Source organism: Staurois parvus, unplaced genomic scaffold (genome assembly GCF_062004578.1).
Source record: "Staurois parvus isolate SC_StPar_1 unplaced genomic scaffold, SC_StPar_1.0 ptg000276l, whole genome shotgun sequence".
In the NCBI taxonomy this organism is placed as follows: domain Eukaryota; kingdom Metazoa; phylum Chordata; class Amphibia; order Anura; family Ranidae; genus Staurois; species Staurois parvus.
This window is the reverse complement of record NW_028318072.1, coordinates 1,947,369-1,965,035: the sequence shown is the minus strand read 5'-3', so window position 1 is coordinate 1,965,035 and position 17,667 is coordinate 1,947,369. Positions and strand designations below refer to the sequence as shown.

The 17,667-nt window shown below is 46.4% G+C and overlaps 1 long non-coding RNA gene across 1 annotated transcript in view; it reads left to right on the top strand.

The window, feature by feature from the left end:
- LOC149458774 (uncharacterized) overlaps positions 1–11,232 on the top strand; it is a 61,626-nt gene extending 50,394 nt beyond the window's left edge. The window contains exon 3 of the long non-coding RNA XR_016313364.1: positions 9,353–11,232. This is a non-coding gene — a long non-coding RNA (uncharacterized LOC149458774). The remainder of the gene's footprint in view (positions 1–9,352) is intronic.
- The last annotated feature ends 6,435 nt before the right edge of the window (positions 11,233–17,667 follow it).

Sequence of the window (17,667 nt, the reverse complement as noted above, 5' to 3'; positions counted from 1 at the left end):
CTTTTTATGCTCTTCCTAAGGTTCATAAAAGTATTTCCAATTCTACTGGCAGACCGATTATCTCAGGAAGGGGAGCACTTACTTAGAACCTTGGTTCATTTTGTTGACTCCCACTTGAGACCATTTGTTATGAGTTTACCATCTTACATTTGGAATACCATCCATTTACTAATCATCTTGGATGGCATCCACATTTCCTTGTCACTATCGACGTAGAGGTCCTATATAGTTCCATACGGCATGAAAAAGGACTAGCGGTGATACAACATTTTTTATCACAAAAAAGCCAATCACAACGCCGTCTGGATGAATTTATTCTGGCATCTCTGGATTTCATACTCAGACACAATGTATTCTCCTTTAATGGCTCCTACTTCCTCCAGGTGCAAAGTGTGGCCATGGGGACGTGCTGTGCACCCTTATATGCCAACTTGTACTTGGGGGAGTGGGAGTGTCTGTTGCTCATGGACGACATATTTTTGATGTATGTGGACCACATTCTTATGTGGTACGGATACATCTATGACATCTTCGTTCTGTGGGAGGGCCCTGAAGATCCACTTAGGGAGTGCATAGCAGCCATGAAAACCAAAGATTACAACCTCAAATTTACAATGGCATTTGACAGGTCTGAAATTACTTTCTTAGATGTCTGTATTTAAAGAACAGCTGATGGCCAATTGATGAGCGAATTATTTTGCAAACCAACATCTGGGAATTCCATATTGCATGCCACCAGTTTCCATCCAAAAGCATTGGTGGCCTCTGTCCCTTATAGTCAGTATCTTCGTGCCAGACATAACTGTTCTAATGACATACTATTCAAAAAGGAAGCTGACCTTTTGAGAACATGACTATACAAACTCCTGTTTAAAAAGAGCCTATAGAGGGCATGTGCATCTACACGCCATGATCTTCTCTTTTCAACCAAAGCTAAAAAACTTGATGACACTCTATGGCTTATCACCCTCTACTCTACACAACACAAACAAGTCAGACAGATTGTAGAAAAATAAATACTAATATAATAAATACTAGCATTTACTCACTATGGATTCCATGGTGGCCCCTTATGTGCTCACTATGCCAGCCATCACCATCACCCCTCGGTGGGTGATCGACTGGTTCATAGTGAATACAGGGGGGCCAACAGGGGAGATCCATGCAAAAGACAGGGGACCTTTCCCTGTGGTTCTTGTTCCTATTGCAAATTCATGGACACATGTTAGACTCCCTAATGACAAGACCTTTTTCCTCAGACATTTTGTTAATTGCAAAACCCCAGGGGTTGTCTATCTGCTCTCTTGGGTGTGGGTGTTTTTAAAAAAAAATAATTTTCTAGAGCTGGATCATATTCACCCCAGCCCTGGGGCATGACTTTAACAGGTCCCTTTTACAGTGTGAACTGAGGTGGATTTATAACCTGAATATTATCGTGCATGATTATGGACTTATTGTATTTATAGGGATAGATGCCTCTTCTGTCACCTCTGGAGGTCATGGGTGGGGGCTGCTGCATGGCTGTCACTCATCACCCGGCATGCTCAGGCTACCCTGGCGATCGGTTTGGGGAGCTCTCGTTCCCTGGCCGTGGTGTTGTGCGGGTGCACTGTGCCCCCTCTCTACCAGGGCCACTGTGTTTTTTTCACCCTTGGCTTCTGTGAGGACAGGGTTGGCCTACCGCTCTATCCCCTGGTGGAGACTGCGACCAGTCAGGTGTACTGGTGATCCTCTGTGCGTGAAACATCATGCCGTACGTACATGTGACATCATCGCTCATTGCGTGGGATGTCATTTTGCTGTGCGTGCAGGGCAGTACTGCACGCACATTGGACCCGGGGACTGCCATTGACAGCCATGTGGAGGCTCCTATTTAATGGGGCTGTCAGGGCTCTGTCCTCTGCAGAGGTGTTAGGAGACCTGGCACCACTGCCAGTACAATGCATGGCCGCAGAAGTTCACATCGGCTCAAATTTGGCACCAAACGGCCTTTATAAGGAAGCCCTGCACTACTCTCAGGTGCTGGTTGATCTCTTGCTCCCTAGTACCTTTGTTCCCTTGCTATCCTGACTTGTGATTTCCTGTTAATGACTCGGCTTGCTCCTGGACCTATCTGCTCTGTTTAACCCCAACCTGACCCCAGCTTGTCTAACGGATCTTCTCACCTGCTCTCTGTGTATGACCTCGGATATCCCTTTTGACTACATCTGCTCCGATCCCCACCTGGCATCCGACCTTGGCTCGAACTGGTTATCCTGTGATCCTCTGTTCTCTGGAAGACCTGCATACCTCGCACAGGTGCCCCCTGCCTGCAGACCCCATCTCAGCGCATCAGCCGTGCTCCTGGGTGGACTACCAAACAAGCACTCCCACAGGTGACCTGTGCTACTCTGGGCCTGACTCCTGCTGCCCCACCTTCAGGGGAGTCTGGAACTTAGCCGCAAGGGAAGCCCTCTCTCCATTGGCCTCTGTCACCAGGTAAGTGATAGGGGCGTTTTTATGACCCAATAATTTTATATCTTGTTTGGTGCCATTTGTTTTCAGACATCCATTGGTTTATGGGCATTTTTAGTCACTTTTTAAACTAGTCATTTTTTGCACTTGTTCTCTTTCTGAATGAGCATAGCCTGGTCCAATAGGATACCATTCTACTGGTAGTGAGCATCATCTGTGACCAACATTTTTCCTTCCACACATAGGTGGACTTTTACTCCTCTGTTGTGCTTGGTTTGTCCGCTTTCCAATACCTTTTCACTGATGAGGATACTCCTGTATAGTTTCTGTAGCTACTTCCTGTTAGGAATGGACTGGCCAGCAATGGTGGGACTCACCTGCCTTTTGATCTGCAGTACCAGGGCTGGCCAGCGGGTGCTCCCAGCAATCAGAGACTCAACCTTTCAGCCAGCTAACACCTGGAACTGATGATGCTGGGGTATTTAAGGGATGGCCAGACCCACAGACTCTGCCTTGGTGTTGTGTTTGTCCTGGGCCCTGTATCTGTCCTGCATCCTGCATCCTGTTTCTGTCCCTCTGCCTGACCCTCTGTACTACGCTGCTTGTTACCTGTTTTGATCTCTGGCTTGTGACCCTGACCATCCCTCTGCCTGACCCTCTGTACTACGCTGCTTGCTACCTGCTGAACCTGGCCTGTGACCCCGACCATTCTCTGCTTGCTCCCCCTGTACCTACCTGCCCAATTGATATTGACCCGGCCTGCCTGACGACGCTTGCTTGTATGTACTGTTATCTGTGGGTGGTTTGGTTTGGTTTGTTTGCACTGTATTATGTTTAGTATTGCACTGCGTTTATGTTTGTATGGTTAGTGTTAATAAATTGTATTGTTTATCACATATCTGAAGTCTGCGTTTCCCTGCATCAGTCACACACCTCTGGTCATACCTGGGAGCCCTGACATTACACCAAGGCCAATCCTGACCAGAAGTGGCTGCACAGGGAAGCCATCTTGGCTTGTTGATGGGAAGGATGGATCTTGATGAGGTTGAATATTTATATCTGCTAGTGTTTGATGACAGGGAGTATGCTTATCAAACTCTGAAGGAGTATACCCGGGATGAACTGCTAGAATGTATACGGCTCGCTCATGTTCTAGTAGATCAGGGCACAGAGTTCTCTGAGGTGCAGCCTTTGATTGAGGTTTGTGCTGAGTTGGTTTCATCTGGTTCCCCCGAATGCAGGGATGAATTTTTGCCACCATTTAGTGCAGACCAGGTAGAGTCCCTGTGGTTATTAGAGGATGATGTGGGTTACTTTCTGGAGCGTTATTCCACATGTTCACCACAGACACTAAGAGATTGTATAAACGCAGGACAGTCATTGACCAGACAGGCTTTGTGTAAGCTCAGCTTTGTTCAACCCATACTGCAGACATGGACAGATTTGTTGCACCCAGCCTCAGTCAGCTTACAAAGACCCAGTCCTGCTTCTAATCTATTTCCTCAAAACTCTATTCCTGCATTCCCAACAGCTCCTCCTGCCCTGCTATCTACCGCATGTCAGTACCCTGTTCCCACTCGCTGCACCTATCCTGCCTTTAACCCTGTAAAAAAGCCCTCTGTAGCAACTGCTCCCTCTCCTGTTCCATCCTCCAGTTCTTCTCTGTCTCCAGCTGCTCCATTCGTTTGCAGACCTGCGTTTACTTGCAGTGCTCCAGTAGTTAAAACCAGAAAAAAGCGAAAATTCTTTCCAACCAATACCATCCTGCCAGTATCCAAACCGGTGAGCCTGCCTTCCGTGGTTCAGCCTGAAGCCTCTACTCAGCCTGAAGCCTCTACTCAGCCTGAAGCCTCTACTCAGCCTGAAGCCTCTACTCAGCCTGAAGCCTCTACTCAGCCTGATGCCTCTACTCAGCCTGATGCCTCTACTCAGCCTGATGCCTCTCTTCAGCCTGATGCCGGTACGCAGCCTGATGCCTCTCTTCAGCCTGATGCCTGTATGCAGCCTGATGCCTCTCTTCAGCCTGATGCCTCTACTCGGCCTGAAGCCTCTACTCGGCCTGATGCCTCTACTCGGCCTGATGCCTCTACTCGGCCTGATGCTTCTACTCGGCCTGATGCTTCTACTCGGCCTGAAGCCTCTACTCGGCCTGATGCCTCTACTCTGCCTGAAGCCTCTACTCGGCCTGAAGCCTCTACTCGGCCTGAAGCCTCTACTCGGCCTGATGCCTCTACTCGGCCTGAAGCCTCTACTCGGCCGGACGCCGGCATTCAGCCTGATGCCTGTATGCAGCCTGATGCCTCTCTTCAGCCTGATGCCTCTACTCGGCCTGAAGCCTCTACTCGGCCTGATGCCTCTACTCGGCCTGATGCCTCTACTCGGCCTGAAGCCTCTACTCGGCCTGATGCCTCTACTCGGCCTGATGCCTCTACTCGGCCTGAAGCCTCTACTCGGCCTGAAGCCTCTACTCGGCCTGATGCCTCTACTCGGCCTGATGCCTCTACTCGGCCTGAAGCCTCTACTCGGCCTGATGCTTCTACTCGGCCTGAAGCCTCTACTCGGCCTGATGCCTCTACTCTGCCTGAAGCCTCTACTCTGCCTGAAGCCTCTACTCGGCCTGAAGCCTCTACTCGGCCTGATGCCTCTACTCGGCCTGAAGCCTCTACTCGGCCGGACGCCGGCATTCAGCCTGATGCCTGTATGCAGCCTGATGCCTCTCTTCAGCCTGATGCCTCTACTCGGCCTGAAGCCTCTACTCGGCCTGATGCCTCTACTCGGCCTGATGCCTCTACTCGGCCTGAAGCCTCTACTCGGCCTGATGCCTCTACTCGGCCTGATGCCTCTACTCGGCCTGAAGCCTCTACTCGGCCTGAAGCCTCTACTCGGCCTGATGCCTCTACTCGGCCTGATGCCTCTACTCGGCCTGAAGCCTCTACTCGGCCTGATGCTTCTACTCGGCCTGAAGCCTCTACTCGGCCTGATGCCTCTACTCTGCCTGAAGCCTCTACTCTGCCTGAAGCCTCTACTCGGCCTGATGCCTCTACTCGGCCTGATGCCTCTACTCGGCCTGAAGCCTCTACTCGGCTGGACGCCGGCATTCAGCCTGATGCCTGTATGCAGCCTGATGCCTCTCTTCAGCCTGATGCCTCTCTTCAGCCTGATGCCTCTACTCGGCCTGAAGCCTCTACTCGGCCTGATGCCTCTACTCGGCCTGAAGCCTCTACTCGGCCTGATGCCTCTACTCGGCCTGAAGCCTCTACTCGGCCTGAAGCCTCTACTCGGCCTGAAGCCTCTACTCGGCCTGAAGCCTCTACTCGGCCTGATGCCTCTACTCGGCCTGATGCCTCTACTCGGCCTGAAGCCTCTACTCGGCCTGAAGCCTCTACTCAGCCGGACGCCGGCATTCAGCCTGATGCCTCTACCCAGCATGATGAACTGATCCAGCCTGACGATCCTATTAGGCCAGTTGACTCGGAGCCCACGGTTGTGCCTGGTGACTCGGTGCCCGCCGCCCCGCCTGGGGGCCTGAGACCTGTCGTTCCGCCTGGGGGTCCGGCGCCCGCCACTCCGCCTGAGGGTCTGAGACCTGTCGCTCCGCCTGGGGGTCCGGCGCCCGCCGCTCCGCTTGAGGGCCCGAGACCTGTCGCTCCTCCTGGGGGTCCGGCGCCCGCCGCTCCGCCTGAGGGCCCGAGACCTGTCGCTCCACCTGGGGGTCCAGCGCCCGCCGCTCCGCCTGAGGGCCCGAGACCTGTCGCTCCATCTGGGGGTCCGGCGCCCGCCGCTCCGCCTGAGGGCCCGAGACCTGTCGCTCCTCCTGGGGGTCCGGCGCCCGCCGCTCCGCCTGAGGGCCCGAGACCTGTCGCTCCTCCTGGGGGTCCGGCGCCCGCCGCTCCGCCTGAGGGCCCGAGACCTGTTGCTCCGCCTGGGGGTCCAGCGCCCGCCGCTCCGCCTGAGGGCCCGAGACCTGTCGCTCCATCTGGGGGTCCGGCGCCCGCCGCTCCGCCTGAGGGCCCGAGACCTGTCGCTCCGCCTGGGGGTCCGGCGCCCGCCGCTCCGCCTGGGGGCACGATGCCTGTCGCCCCGCCTGGGGGCACGATGCCTGTCGCCCCGCCTGGGGGCACGATGCCTGTCGCCCCGCCTGGGGGCCCGATGCCTGTCGCCCCGCCTGGGGGCCCGACGCCGGTCGCCCCGCCCGGGGGCCTGGTGCCTGCTGCTCCGCCCGGGGGCCCGGTGCCTGCTGCTCCGCCCGGGGGCCCGGTGCCTGCTGCTCCGCCCGGGGGCCCGGTGCCTGCTGCTCCGCCCGGGGGCCCGGTGCCTGCTGCTCCGCCCAGGGGCACGGTGCCTGCTGCTCCGCCCGGGGGCCCGGTCGCCCCGCCCGGGGGCCCGGTGCCTGCTGCTCCGCCCGGGGGCCCGGTGCCTGCTGCTCCGCCCGGGGGCCCGGTGCATGTCGCCCCGCCCGGGGCCCGGTGCCTGCTGCTCCGCCCGGGGGCCCGGTGCCTGCTGCTCCGCCTGGTGGCCCGCTGCCTGCTGCTTCGCCTGGTAATCCGATGTGCCTCTGCCCGGAGTCCTGCCCGATGTGCCTCTGCCCGGAGTCCTGCCCGATGTGCCTCTGCCCGGAGTCCTGCCCGATGTGCCTCTGCCCGGAGTCCTGCCCGATGTGCCTCTGCCCGATGTGCCTCTGCCCGATGTGCCTCTGCCCGGTGTGCCTCTGCCCGGTGTGCCTCTGCCCGGTGTGCCTCTGCTCGATGTGCCTCTGCCCGGAGTCCAGCCCGGTGTGCCTCTGCCCGGTGTCCAGCCCGGTGTGCCGCTGCCCGGAGTCCTGCCCGGTGTGCCAGTCTTTGATATCCCGCCAGTTACCAGACCCGGGCGGTGGAACATTTTGCCCAGCTAGGACTGTTTGGAGCGTCCTGTGGCCGCTCCTTGGGGGGGGGTACTGTTAGGAATGGACTGGCCAGCAATGGTGGGACTCACCTGCCTTTTGATCTGCAGTACCAGGGCTGGCCAGCGGGTGCTCCCAGCAATCAGAGACTCAACCTTTCAGCCAGCTAACACCTGGAACTGATGATGCTGGGGTATTTAAGGGATGGCCAGACCCACAGACTCTGCCTTGGTGTTGTGTTTGTCCTGGGCCCTGTATCTGTCCTGCATCCTGTTTCTGTCCCTCTGCCTGACCCTCTGTACTACGCTGCTTGTTACCTGTTTTGATCTCTGGCTTGTGACCCTGACCATCCCTCTGCCTGACCCTCTGTACTACGCTGCTTGCTACCTGCTGAACCTGGCCTGTGACCCCGACCATTCTCTGCTTGCTCCCCCTGTACCTACCTGCCCAATTGATATTGACCCGGCCTGCCTGACGACGCTTGCTTGTATGTACTGTTATCTGTGGGTGGTTGGTTTGGTTTGTTTGCACTGTATTATGTTTATTATTGCACTGCGTTTATGTTTGTATGGTTAGTGTTAATAAATTGTATTGTTTATCACATATCTGAAGTCTGCGTTTCCCTGCATCAGTCACACACCTCTGGTCATACCTGGGAGCCCTGACACTTCCTCCCCTGGGCTACATATGCTCTAGTTTTTATTTCATTGTACTCTACAGATTTTCTACCTCTCCATTTATTGGCTGTTGTAGTGCTGTCCTTGCTGTTGTGTGGTGTACCAAGGCACATCCTCCCTCAGATGTGATACCCAGGAGGCATCTTCACCCAGTTTTCTGTCACCATCAGAAAACAGTATTTGATGCAGTATAATAAGTAAGTGCCTAAGTAATCAGCCATTTTGTACACTTTGAATCTGATATTCCTTACAATATTATATGTATCTATTTGAAGTTTTGCAATGCTATGTTATTGACTTGACATAGTTATTCCCTGAAGAAGGAAACATGAGTTTCGAAACGCATTGGATTTGTCTGTTTATCATCATAGTTCAAGCCTACATGGGCTGACAGCCTGCTTGTCATTTGATACATTACAGACTGTCAAGTTATATGTATTTATATACTTTACAATGGTAATGTTATCCATTTTTTGAGTTATGAATTGCTGTATTGCAGTTTGATTTTATTGAGTCTGTTGACTCTTTTATCAATTTTTGTAATAAAGACTTATTGTTTTATATTGTTGTACACACATTCTTGTCATACAAAGTCCCAGGGAGATATCAGTAAATATTCTTTTTGATTTTTGTCTTATTATTTTGATGTTGGCAGAAACAGTGTAATTGGTGGGACACTTTACCCAATCTCCAAGTCTTACACATTTGCATCTATAAGTCAAATGGAGGGGCCACATCTCAATCTCAGTAAGCAAGGTGGGAGAGAGAAATGTGCTGTGATCTGAGAGGTGGGTGTAAGGGATACAGTGTAAGGCGGGGAGGGCCAAGAAGTATCACAATTATCTGTTGGTCATATTTAGCACTGATCACCGTTCTATAATATCTACAGTGTCCTTCTCTGGAAAACCCACTTAACGTTCCTTAGCAGCCCAACTGTTAAAGCTGCAGAAAGATGCTATTCTTGGACATATTGTGACCAATACATATTGAGAGCATTTGGGGATAGAGGGTCTGCAGATTTTTTTCAGATAGATTCCAAAATGTATAAAATGTTAAGCTAACTAAAATAATCAAACTACATTTAAAACTATCAAACCTACAGTTTCATGAAGGGACCACCATTTAAATTCTGTTATATTGTCCTTGGCTTTTAGTAAGGCCAGATTTTTGTGTTAGGTCTTATATATAAAAAACAGACTAACAAAAACAATCTTGTCCACAGTAACCAATTAATATTCTTGTTTCAGTTCTATCAGCACAGTTAAACCTTGGATGCTGACTGTTTGCTATAGGCAATGGGAACTTTTCTTAAGCACACTTTTCATTCATTCATCTTTTTCAGATGAGAACATAAGAGAAATACACAGACCCCCTCAATAAAGAATTATGTTTTCAACAGATTCATCTCTGAATAGGACGAACACCTCAACCTATAGTTATCTGATGATTTTATTCTTTCCATGCCAAGAAAAAAAGTGACATTTTGCATACAATATCCAAGCTAAATAGAGCAGGAAATCTTTTTATATTTGATAAAGAAATAAAATTAGCTTAAAGTGGTATTAAACCTAAGAGCAAACATGTATTATATTTCAGCTCAGCCATTCTTAGATGTGATGGTTGCATTCATTTTCTTTTTTGTTTCTTTTATTTTCATCTGGTGATCTGGCCAGTATGTTTGTTGTTTTTCAAAAGAACAAGCTGTCCTGCAGATGTAGCAGTTAGAGGCTTGAGATAAACCATTTACTGCTTTACTATTCCATTAACAACAAGGGGAATGAAAATGAGTCAGTGCTTCATATAGGGTTCAGTAAAACCACATAGGAAGGGGAATATGGGTGTTAGAAGTCAGCATGGAATACAAGACCTTAAAAAATGACACATTCTGTTCACTATGCAGCAATGCTTATGTGGGGGCATGCCTGGGCACTCTACTCCAGGTGTACGGTGTATATTGGTGCACACACCTGGACACAGCGAAGAACTCCAGAATGCAATAACACTCAGGGAAGCTACAGAAGCAAATGACCTAAAAGACATAGGGAGAGCAACTGGAGAAACATCAGAGGAAATCACAGCGTATTAATCATAGTTACATAGTTAGTCAGGTTGAAAAAAGACACTAGTCCATCCTTTAGAACCGAGAAAAAAATGCAGACAGGAAACCTCCATATACCCATTGGTAATCAAGAGAAAGACAAAAAAATCCAATAAAGCATGGTCTAATTCTCTCCAGTGGGGGAAAATTTCCTCCTGATCCTACAGGAGGCAATTAGATATTCCCTGAATCAACTACCCCTGACTTTATTACCGCTAAGAATTTGTATCCAGTTATATTTTGTGCATTTCGGAATGCACCCAGCCCTTTTTTTAAACAATCTACCACTGGTTTTCCCCCGTGCCAGTGCTGGATAGAGTAGTCCACCAAAGGTGTTATTTTCATTACCTACAGTTACCCTTTTAGAGAGCTCCTTTCATAAATTTAATCTACCCTCTAGAGTAAAGTAGGAACAGGATATAGGGCCCTTGATGTGGTAATTCAGGGTCCTTGATACAACTACAGTGGCGTTGCCCAAACCTCCAGGGGTATTAGGCAACAGTTGTGGGCACATTTGAAGGGTTTTTAGATATGGATCTTCCAGTGGATCCTGTTGCATGTTTACTGGGCTATGTTGACTTTTTCACTACTCAAGTCACCGTAGCTGATTACTGTGATACGTGTGCTGTTCGTAGCTTGAATTGAAATCACCTTAAGTGGACCTCCCTGCACCCTCAAACTTTATCTGATTGGGATATTTGATCTTAGTAAGTGCATTTTATATGAGAGACACACTTCCTTTCTCAGCAATTCTTCAATGAGGTTTGAGTTAATCTGGTTGCCTCAATCTTGGTTAGCTCACACAAGTTCAGTACCGAGTTAGGAAGCTGACCCTTTTAAGTATTGTGGCATTGTTTAGCTTATTAATGTATGTAATGTCGGGCTTTTTTTTGGCTGTTACAATACTCTTCACTCACTGATTGTCTTTATTACATATGGGCATGCTCTAGGTTGGGGTTTTCTGTTTTTTTTTTCTCTTTTTGTGCTATGTACTTTGTCTGTATTTTTTATCTATGTATTTTTGAGATATCCTTATTTTGTGTATATGTTATGTGTCTTAAAAACAAGTTTTTAAAATAAAATCTCAGTTTAAAAAAGAAAATAAAGACAGTTCACTATATGGACCACTTATGTATTTGTACATGCTGATCCTATTCCCCCTTAATCACTTTTCCTCAACAGAGAATAAATTCAGTTCAGCTAATCTTTCCTCATATCTGAGCTCCTCCATGCCTCTTATCAGTTTGGTTTCCCTTCTCTGCACTTTCTCCAGTTCTCCAATTATCTGATATCCTTTTTGTGAACTGGTGCCCCAAACTGATGTTCATATTCTAGATGAAGTATTATAGGTGATTTGCACAGAAGCAAAATAATGTCTCTTTCTGGAGTTTATACTTGTTTTGATACAAGAAAGTATTTTGCTCGCTTTAGGAACTGCAGCTTGGCATTACATGTTATTATTAAGTGTATGATCTACCAGAACCCCCAGATCCTTCTCCTCCACTGACTCCGCCAGCTGTTCTCCTCCTAGTATGTATGATGCATGCATGTTTTTAGTCCCCAAGTGCATAATTTTACATTTATCAACATTAAACCTCATTTGCCACATAGTTTCCCAATTAAACAGTGCATTGAGGTTGTCTTGTATGTTGGAGACATCCTGTATGGACGATTCTTTGTTGTCATCTGCAAACACTAAAATGGTACTTTTAATCACAGACTGTATATTATTTATAAATATGTTAAAAAGTAAGGGCCCCACCAGGGGTACAACACTAATATAGACCATTTAGAGTATAAATCATTAAACACTACTCTCTGAATACAGTCTTAAGGCAGTTTTCTATCCATTTCAAAACTGAATTTTCTAAGCCTGTAGACTTTACCTTACACATTAGCCACATGTGGGGAACTGTGTCAAACACTTTGGCAAAATCAAAGTAAACTATAGGGGCTATTTACTAAAACTAGAGAGTGAAAAATCTGGTGCATAGAAACCAATGAACCTCCAGGGTTTATTATCAAAGCTTAATTGAATAAGCTGATGTTAGAAGCTGAATAGCTACAGTGCACAGCTGCACCAGATTTTGCACAGTTTTAGTAAATAATGCCCAGTGTTCACAACCATTCCTTTGTTTAAGTTTTTGCTTTATTCATCATAAAAAGAAATCAGATTTCTTTGACAACTTCTATCTTTCATGATTTGATGCTGTCTATTGCTTAAAATATTATTTTCAAACAAAAACTATTCTATGTGTTTTTTTTAATTAAACTTTCCAGTATCTTCCCAAATATAGAAGACAAACTAACCAGTCTGTAGTTACTTGGTAAATACTTTGATCCCTTTTTAACCTCCCTAGCGGTATGATTATGTCCATATTTCTGTGCTGAAAGCGGTACATTTTTTTGCATGGAAATATGTTGTTTTTTTATTGTAGGCCTGTAATTTTTAGGAATAACTCACTGAAATCTGGTCGAACAAGAGTCTAGTAAACATCCCAGGTATAATAAAACTTGAAACACAAAATCATAAATTATAATATAATAAATAATCATAAAAAATAATAATATAATAATAAATTTAATTCAATAATATAATCAAACCAAAAACACTGAAATTTGAAATATAGCGCCAAGTTCGCACATCGCTGAGCTCAGTCGCAGAATTGTTTTCAGTGTCTGATGAGGAATTTCCCCACGAATCATTATCACAAAATTCTGCAAGTGGTTCTGATTTACCATCGCTGTTCTCTAGCTGGTCTAAAACCGCTTTTGACCTAAAGGGACGCTTTTTGGACGCCATGGACTTTTCTCAGTTTCCAGGCAGAAAGAACAGTAAAAATGCAGGCAGGGCACAGGACAAAATGTATGTGAAATGCTTTGAAACAGTAATGTTTTACTATGTTATTTTAGTGTATTTTGTGAATGTCAGTTTTTAAAATTTTCAAGTCTCCCGCCGGTTCCGGCCCCCGTACGTCCCGACGCTCGCAGGGACCTGAACCCAAAAGATGGATGACGGCATTGGCCAGAGGAGATGGCCGGGGACGCTGCAGGGGACACATCGCGGGAGCGCAGGACAAGATAAGTGCTGCAGGGAATCCCTGAGCAACGCTGCATGGTAAGCTCGAGTGTAGCTCGGGGTTACCACTTTTGGTACTGAAACTTTACCCCGAGCTACACTCGGGAATACCGCCAGGGAGGTTAAGTATTGACATCACATTCGCCAATCCAGTGGTACCATGCCACTCATTTAAGAGTCTCGAAAAATTAGAAACAATGGCTTAGACATAACAGAGCTCAGCTCCTTGAGGGCCCTTGGATGTAAGCCATTTGGTACAGATGCTTTATTCACCTTTATTTTGTCTAAATGTTTCTGGACCATGTCCGTTTGAGCCATTGTTGATCATTTGGGCCTATGACACTACTATCCCCATTAAGGACCTGAATCAAAGAGGAACCATTAGAAGTCAGTGAATACTGATCTCCAAGCAACCCCTTGATGCCTAATCACCCTCCATACTGCTGACCATGTTGTTAGTGACTGTTGACCACCCAAAAGAATTCACTGCATATTGCCCTTGAAAGCAGGTATGACCGTAAGCAGTAAACAGTAGGTCTGAAGTCCTCATGCACTCCCCCTGGTAAATTATTCAGAGTAAAGTTTTACAAATATTTGAAGTTAAATTGTGCTATTTTTAGAGGGTACATTTGTACATAATGTAAAATGCGGATTGGCAAATTATTGACTTTGCCACCACTAATCATGACACATAATTACAATATATATAAAGTAGTAAAGATCAATTAACTTTTCAGATCAAACCTATTTGTGGTCAAAAACACAAGAGCCTCAGGCTTTAAATCCAGACAAACTTCAGAACTTTAGAGCCAACTTGCATGATGTGCCTTTTGTCCCGGGCATGTAAGGACAGGGAGAAAGCTTACACACACCATCCAGATCTCCCTACTGTGAGAGAATAATCTATTGCTAAGCCTATACCTTGAACAAGCCTGCCAAGTTGCTTAATAAAAAGGCTGATGTTTATTGTTAAATCTCAGTGTTGTCCCCAGGCAAAGTATATGAAGCATTATTAGTACAGAAGACAAATAAGACCCATAGAACATTTTTTTTTATTATTCCACCAAGCAGGAGATGGAATTGAAAGCTCTGGGACACACCAAGGTGACAGAGAACAGAGGCAATTGGTGTATCCAACACATAACAGGAAATCACTCTGAAGGAGTTTGATGGTAAAGTGACATTGAAATATATCAAAAGGTTATCTTCTGTTTATAATATTCCTTAAGCATGGGACTACATGTTTTTCAATGCAGCAATGCTTTGAATGTGAAGAGGATGCTTCGCTACAGAAAGTAATTCAATGCTAAACATGGTATGTTAGTAATGTTCTTCTACTAGGTGTGCCCACTGATTTAAACAGCTATGACCCCAATTTAAACTTAGAAGCAAAATGCATGTTAAGACTAGAGGGTTTGATTTTGTTGGCCCCTTCTTACAATCAAGCTGCACCCTCCGCAGGCATCTAAAACAATGGCACTGAAGGAGATCAAATAACAAACATTGCAAAATGTCTGGTAAAGCTGCTCCGTGTCATGTTATACTTATGCAGCTCCCAATGCCAATGCTGTGTAGTGGAATCATTTCCAATGGCACTTAGCAGCTGGTGTAGCAATGGGAGCTGTATAGACAAGCCAACAAAACAGTCTGCTTAACCAATAAAGGAAAAGTGCCATGACTGTGGATACAAACTTTAGATACTAATAATAAAACCAATAATGTTTGAATCTATTTTGTTACAGAGAAAAAGAAGAAAAGATTACAAAATGAAAATAAAGTCACAATTGTAGTTTATTGGAATTGGATAGAGTAGAGAAGGATTCAAATTCTTTATCTGCACTCTATCCTGACTTTTTGGCCAGGATAAGGTTACCAGATTTTCAAAATGAAATCCATGGACACTCTACTGACTACACACAGTATTAACCACACCCACAATATGTACCCCATTTCTAGCTGCACTAAAGCCGGCCATAGACGGTTCAAATCTCAGCCAGTTCAGCAGGGAATGGCCGAGATTCAAACCATGTATGGACAGGCTGAATGATCGATCAACTTGGGTACAACCAGCCTGTCAGGTTTTATGTGCATTTATTGCTAGTGGTTATTATAGCCACTAGCAGTAGTCACTGTGTTTTCCCAGAAGGAAAGGCTCCCCTCCACCCCCCACCAGGAGAATACAATGGCTTGGCCGGAGGGATTCCCCCATCAACAATGACCTGTGGTTTCTGGCTTTAGAGAATCACCAGTAAGTAATAGGATGAAACACACATAGGAATTCAAAGGGATATGGTTAAATAAAACCTGAGCCTACTCTGCATTGGGTCAAGAGTGTGTAATTATTATTATTATTATACAGTATTTATATAGCGCTTAAAGGTTTGCTCAGCGCTGTACATTATAGTGGGTGACAGAACATGAGACAATACAGTAACAAAACAAAACACGAGGGGGTCAAGGGCCCTACTCTTTCGAGCTTACAATCTAGTGTAATGCACAGAGTTGAACAAAATACCGCCAACCAACCTGGTCAACCATGTATTGTTGTGCAAGTGTTCCAAGCTCTGAATAGGCTCCCATCCGCCGTAAATCCAATATGAAAAAGGCAAAGCAATCACTTTGGAAACATACAAATGCTTTAATTATTATTTTCCAAAGTGAGAGAGCAGCTTTGCTTTTTCAAAATGCATTCAGGGATCAGAAGTTCATAATGAACAAAGTACATGGGTCAAGAGTGCGAAAGGCAGGAGTCAAGGGTGTATCACAGAGTGCAGGAGTCAAGAGTGCATAACACAGAGAGTGCAAGGGTCAGGAGTGTGTCACATAGTATTATGACTGCCGTACTGTGCTATCCTCCTCTCAGACACAGGCCTTTCACCAAATGTACTGAGCAATGATCCCAATCACCCAGAGCTCATTACACACCACCATCAAATACATCACTGTCCAGCTATCTAGGAATGTAGGCTTACTTCAGCTACATGCATGTAGCCCAGGGGACATTCACAGGAAATATATGTACAAGCTGGACCATGGATCCTTTGTTGGAAAATTCCCACATATAACAGAACATTTTTAGATACAGGGTCAGGAAACGGTCAGACCTACCAAATCTTGCATTTTTCTTCTTTATGTTCTATATCTTCTATTATGCAGCTGCCAGCTCTTGTCCCTGCCTGCCACCTATCAGGTCTGTAGCACAGACCTGTGCTCTGAAACCCAGCTCTGTGCTACATGTCTGATAGGCAGAGGGAGGGCAGGGACTGACAGCTGCATAATGAACATATAGCGGAAAAATAGGCCCAAGCAATCGCAGTGTTGGGATCCTGAGCACCTGGCAGAGACAATGGCAGGTAATTTCCTTTGCTGGGGACAACCCCTCAAAACAGGGATTGTGCCTGCCAAATGGGGACAAATGGCAACCTTACACCAGGACAAAAAGCAATGGTAAATTTAAAATGCTACGGTTGTCACCAGGAAAAGTATTCATTTTCTGTTGTGCCTCTGTGAAAGGAAGTAAGGGGAAATCTTACCAAGGGGGAAACAGAGAGCAAGAAAAAAAACAGGGGTTTTAACCATTCCCAACTCTATCCAAAAAAAAAAAAAAAAAAAAGGTTTGACTATATATACACACGCATTAAAGAGACAATGTCACCTTGCCTATGCAGGACACAGTGACATTATCTGTACAAAAACTACCTCCAGACCCAGTTATACTCGCCTTGCCTGTGGTCCTTCACTGCTCCATCCTCCATCACAGCTGGCAATACAACCCAGCACTTTATGGTATAGGGAAGCATGTCATCTCCCCTGTAATGACAGTGGTCACTCTTTAGTTTTTTCCTACAAAACCAGGAAAATATATAACCGATGTGGGAGTTTTTCCAATTTAATTGTGTGCAGCAAGAGCCCTGAAGAAGGGAGTCTTTTCTCTTGAAACGTGGGTGACTTGATGTACTTATGGTTACTCTCAATAAATGCCTCAGAATCTACCATCAAAAGTGCATTCTTTTGGACATGGGCACTATTCCAAAACCTCCTCCAATTGCTAGGCCCGGGCACTGTCACATAGCCAAATGCTGACATCGGTGATTTCAGCTCTAGCAGTGACAAATAGAAATTTGATGAGGAAGGGCTGGTAAGGGGTATTAAATATGCTCAGGAGGGCCCTTTGCAGAGACAGTCACTATGCTCTGCATAGACAAAGTCACAGTGTCTCTTTAATCTTCATTAAGGTTTAGCACTTATTTGCAAATGTAAAAAAAATCAAATTCTTTTTATCCTATATGCAGTAAGTTACTAGTTTGGGAAAACATTTCCCACACAATAGAAGATCCAAGCAGAAGGTTTGGATTACACAGGGTACAACATAAGTAGTTGCATGATAGCCAGGTGCACTGACAGAAGCAGTCATCATATGATTTACATAAACCATCTGCTATTCCAACAAATATAGGATGTACATTCCGTGTAAAGCTGA